Here is a 6166-nt window from a genome sequence, read left to right as displayed (position 1 = left end):
CTTACTACGCTCGTGCAACTGAAAGCTTCCAAGGTTGCTGCCCCCCCGTCTGACTCCTGTGCCTGAGCCCCCGTAGAGGACTCTGCCACATCCACGCGGCAACTCCAGCTCGTCGGCCTGAAAAGAGACACAGCACGCTTCCTCCAGGAAGAACGAGGTGGGACTTCTGTCCCAAAACCCAGTCAGGGTGGCCTCCCTGCCTTCAGTCATGTCTGAGGCTCCTCTCTAACGTGCTGTGTTGACCGGCTTTGCGCTGCTAAGGACATCCATGCAAAGCCCAGGATGACAGCGCAGAACATCAGACAAGACGGCTCCCTCTCTTGCAGGGAAGACGTAACGGATTAGTAGAAGAAGGCAGACTTACCAGCATTTCACCCACGTGAAGAGCCCCCCACCCTTAATCCCCAAATCCCACCAAGACCTAGCGACTCCTTGCAAGAAGAAATCGGAAGGCAGGCTGGGGTAGGTGGGAGTTCTCAGAGAACTTGGCTGAGGCTTTGTGGTGAGTGGAGCATACGCTCGCCGAAAATACCTGCACCGTTATCTTCAGCAACACCAGTCCTGGAGGACAGGATGGACAATGTCTAGAAAATGCCAAGCACGAAGAGCTGAAATTATAACCTATTAGAAAAGCCAAGCAATAATTTTATTAGCTCCTTCCTTCCTCTACTCTATTGTCCTAAAATAACAGTTCTCTGGGCCCATGAAAAGTGTGTGTAGTTACCATAGAAAACATGCGTGTCCACTCTATTCGGGGCCCATGCAACCAAGGGGAGAGTCTCTTGCTGGACGCAAGGTGGATGGTGAGAAAGTTCATCATGACAGCCACCAACAGGAGACGGCTCTGTGTGTGTGTGTGTGTGTGTGTGTGTGTGTGTGTGTGTGTGTGTGTGCATGTGTGAGGACTTTTTAAAAAACTCAAAATAAGAAGAAAACAGCTGAAGTACTTGCAGTCCATATGACAAAAGATTAACATCTCTATTCAAAAGCCTGTGTTATTCAGTTAGAAACTGTTAAGTGATTCCAATGGTTAAACAGGTCATGAACAGACCCTGCAAAGAGGGCAACCTTGCTAGTAAACACACAACAACAAAAATTGTCCACATAATTGATAATTCTTAAATAATGAAACTTAACCAATGAGGTAACATCTTTACCTACTAAATTAGCTTCCCAAACCTAAAAATAAAGGCGGGGTAGGGGGTGCGGGGAGGACTCCAACTGCGGGTGAGCAGTGTACTCTGGAGTAGCACCAAGGGCTTTGTCAACTGAAATGGCTCTTGGAAAGCAAGGTGGCGGGTGCCCTGTATTCAGAACCTAAAGCCTACCTGACCCAGTCAATCCCCTTCCAGGCACCCACTGGGAAATAAGGCAAACTGCAGAAGAAGTCATGCAACAACTAGCTCCCATTTATTGACTCGAACTCTATGCAGGGCAACATGCTAAGCACTTCAAGCATCGAATCCTCATTATTCTACTAGACAGGGACGAAAGCCATGCAGCGACTAAAGAAAACATAAGGGGCGAGGGGGGACAAGACTCATATTTGTGTATGATTGTGCTTATGTAAGATATGTATATGATGATAATATAAGCTATATATATATATATATATATATATATACACACATACACACAAAGATATGTAAAATCTGTATATAAAAATGATCAGATGTACAGTCATAAAACTGCTGAAATTCAACTGATGGAATTGTGGGCAGTTTTCTTTCTCTCTTCTCTAAAGTGTATATAAAGTGATGACATTGCTTTTGTAATAAAGATACAGATATTTTTAACGGGGAATGGGAAGGACAGAAAGTCATCTTTTTACTAGAGCATATTTTAGTCTGAGAAACTCTCCAAGATCATTCCTCTCTTGAGCACCATAAGCAACGGAAAAGTTATAAAGGGCTCAGAATAATGTAACAAAAAATTACAAATAAGAAAATAGGTTTCCAGTAATAATCAAGACTTTTTTTTTTTTTAAAACTAAAGCCTAGGGGGTGAGTGGATTCTATCTTTCAGTGCAGGAAGATTTTTATGAACCAAAGGAACACCAACATTTCTCTGTGTCCTTGGAAGGTCAAGAAAGAAGAAAAGGACAACAATAAAGGGAAGATTCTAGCTCAACATAAGGATACATGTATTAGTACAAGAACTCTGGAAGAGGTTCCCAAGAGCCTCATGAAGGTCTTCTCCGACGAAACCTCCACAATATATTTTAGCATACATGATCTCATTTTATCCTCTCAACTCCCCTAAAAGGCCCATGGCATCATCTCCAACTCTCTAAGAGGAAATAATCTCAAAAAAGTGAAGCAGTGTGTGCAGGAACAGTTACACCCCAGTTTCACGATTGCATTTAATGCTCATCACCATCCTGCAGAGGCTGGTTATCCCTGCTTCACAGGTGAGACCACAGGTTCCAGACACGAAGCAGAGGCTCAATCTAAGGCACACCATTGTTCAAAACCCACTCGATGGGGCTCCAGGGAGGCTGTGCTACATCACACGGCCTTGCAAGGCCACCTGCCATTGTGTAGCTATTATGGCTCCAAGACGAAGCCTCCTTCTGCTTCCTCCCCAGCTACTGAGAAATCTGTGTTAAGAAATCAGAGAATTCTGTGAATATGATAGACATTCAGAGCTGCCACCATCCCCGAGAACTCCAGGACTGGGCACATCTGCTCCATCTACACAGCTGCTGTCAAGGGGACCGCAAACACAGAAAGCTAGACAACATGAGACAACAAAGGAACGTGTTCCAGACAAAGGAACAAGACAAAAACACACATGAGGAGGAGACAGGCAGTCTAGCTACCTGAAAAAGAATGCAGAGTGACAACAGTAGACAGACATGCAGTTCTGTGTGAGATACAGTCCCCTTTAGAAGTGGTTTTTGAAATGCCTGGTAAGAGTCTCAACACCACCCTGGCTTCCTCCACCAAAGGCTTTGGCTTCACACAGGCAGCTTGCACTGGGGGGAGAGAAAGAGCCACTGACTGAGATTACATTGCTGCCTCGTTTGGAACTCCTGCTGTGAGCCTTCACTTGCAATGAACTCATAAAGAGTTCCTTACTTTCCTGCTGACCACAGCCCTGGTCAGGGAGAGTAAAGGGAAGGGGAGACGGGCCTGGCTGCACCATCTTTGGCCCCAAAGGCCACAAACCATGACCTTGGCACCCAAAGAGGCAGAAGGTGAAAATGTTTTCCCAACCTGGGTCAAAGAGCTGCCTCAAAGAGGACCTAACTCCAAGAAGCCCACTTTTTCCACATGATGGCAAAAATCAGACCATCCAAAAATCTAAGTTCATCTTCCCAAGCTTATGATCCATGTGCTCTGCGACTCTCTATGTAACCTCTATGACTTTGGCAAGTCTCTCCTAGCGCAAGGCGAGCACAGCCTTTGAGTGGTTCACACTAGGTCAATAAGACGACATCCTCTGCAGGCAGGAACCACGTTCTCTCATCTGCCCTGTCCCTGGCCAGGGGCACCTCACCTTGATAAGCAGTGGCAGCCAGATTCTATTGGCAGCATGAGAAATATCTTGAGTTATGGATAGTTGAAAGGCGAGGCCACAATTTTGTGCATTGCTTAAGCTATCCCTTTAGATGACTTTAGGTGACTAAAGGAGCAATTGTTTTTGTTAAAGGGTTTTTATTTACTGTGTGTATAGAATCCCATCAGAGAAGCTAGCCACATTGCTAGTGCAAACTTAAGCACCACAGGGATTTCCCATCATGGTCAGTGGTTAACGAATCCGACTAGAACCATGAGGTTGCGGGTTCAATCCCCGGCCTTGCTCAGTGGGTTAAGGATCCAGTGTTGCTGTGAGCTGTGGTGTATGTCACAGACAAGGCTCAGATCCCACATTGCTGTGGCTCTGGCATAGGCTGGCAGCAACAGCTCCGATTAGACCCCTAGCCTGGGAACCTCCATATGCCGCGGGAGTGGCCCTAGAAAAGGCAAAAAGACAAAAAACACACACACACACACACACACACACACACACACACACACACACACAGAGGATCCATCAGCCCTGTCTCTTTAGGGTTTCAGCCCTGGGGCCTTGGTGTCCCTTGTAGTAAAACTCAGTCTTTGAAGCTCTTCAGTTTACCCCCTGCATTCTCTGCACCTCTCTATGGCCACTGTCCTATTTTAAGTCCTTACTTCTCCTTAGTTGGTGCTACTATAGCCTCTTTCTTATGTTTTTGGGGGATTTTTTGGTTCATTTGTTTTAAGAAGTTCTCAGGCCAGGGACTCAATCTGAGCCGCAGCCTCGGCCTGCACTGCAGCTGCGGGTAACGCTAGATCCTTTAACCCACAATGCCAGGCTGGGGACCTAACCTGTACCTCTGCAGTGACCTGAGCCACTGAGTCAGATTCCTAACCCACTGCACCACAGCAGGAACTCATTTTATGGTTATTTTTTAAGTAACAGCTTTATTGACATGAACTTCACATATGATAAACTTCATACACATATATAAATGGATACATTTGTTTAACCATTCATGGGTTGATGGGCATTTGCAATCCTTCCTCATTTTATCCATTAATAATGCAGCTATAAACAATCATATACAAGGTTTTGAGACTTGACAAATTTGAGAAATGCTGGGTTTAACAAAGTTAAACAGATTTCTTTACTATGGAACATCTGTGGCAAGAACACAATAACATGTGTTACAATTTTACTGAAGGGGATATACAAGGTAGTGTTTTCCAAATTTATCTGGCCACGGATTGCTCCCACCCCACCCCCTATATCTAAAAAACTTTTCTTTACCAAATTATGCCACAAGCTCTAATAGTTACATGGGATTCTGGGATCAATACATTCTGCCTCTCATCTTTGAAAGAAAAACATCAGAAAGTAAAGGTAATATTGTGAAGGATTCAGAAGCAAATTAGTTGAGAATTCTCAGATTATTTCTTAAGAAAAATTGATACATTTTTATATGGTAGCAGAAGAAATGAGATCAACGTTCTTTGAAATCAACAAAATCCTTCAGTTACCATTGTGGCTCAGAGGTAGTGAACTCAACTAGTATCCATGAGGACATGGATTCAATCCCTGGTCCCGCTCAGTGGGTTAAGGATCCAGCATTGCTGTGAGCTGTGGCATAAGCCAGCAGGTGCAGCTCCAATTGGACCCCTAGCCTGGGAACTTCTATAGGCTGCATGCATGGCCCTAAAAGGTAAAAAAAAAAAAAAAAAAAAGCAAACAAACAAAAAAACACAAAAAATCCACAAAAAAACTTTTTCTGAATGTAGAAAAATACATTTCACTGCAATTTTCTAAGTTCCAAAAAGACTTTAGCTTCTCTTACACTACAATGTGAATACATGGAAAAAATGGAAATAATCACACAATAACCATTCTATGCAGTAATTAAAATACCCAACCCAAATATCCAATGACAGTTGCAAAAGTGTGACCTGCCAATTCCTGGGAATAATTCTTGGGCATTTTGTACTTTATTAATCTTGCATAACATGATAATCTTCTCAATGAGTCAGCTGCAGCAGAGAACAGAAAAATCACTTGTCCCATCAATATTTAAAAAACCAGATTCAAGACCTAAATGTAAGGCCAGATACTATAAAACTCCTAGAGGAAAGCATAGGCGGAACGCTCTTTGACATAAATCACAGCAACATCTTGTTTGATGCACCTCCTAGAATAATGACAATAAAGACACAAATAAACCAATGGGACCTAATTAAACTCAAAAGCTTCTGCACAGCAAAGGAAACCATTAAAAAAAGAAGAAGAAGAAGAAGAAAGAAAGAAAGACAACCCAGAGAATGAGAGAAAATCTTTGCAAATAATTCAATCAACAAAGGTTTAATCTCCAAAACATACAAACAAATCATACAACTCAACAACAACAACAAAAAAAAACCCAATGGAAAAATGGGCAGAAGACTTAAAAAGACATTTCTCCAGAGAAGGCATACAGATGGCCAGCAGGTATATGAAAAAATGCAATTATTAGAGAAATGCAAATCAAAACTACCATGAGATACCACCTCACACCAGTTAGAGTGGCCGTCATTAACAAGTCAACAAACAACAAATGCTGGAGAGGATATGGAGAAAAAGGAACCCTCTTGCACCATTGGTGGGAATGTTAATTGGTACAACCACTATGAAA

This window comes from Phacochoerus africanus, chromosome 5 (genome assembly GCF_016906955.1).
Source record: "Phacochoerus africanus isolate WHEZ1 chromosome 5, ROS_Pafr_v1, whole genome shotgun sequence".
In the NCBI taxonomy this organism is placed as follows: domain Eukaryota; kingdom Metazoa; phylum Chordata; class Mammalia; order Artiodactyla; family Suidae; genus Phacochoerus; species Phacochoerus africanus.
Note: the sequence above shows the minus strand (reverse complement) of the source record.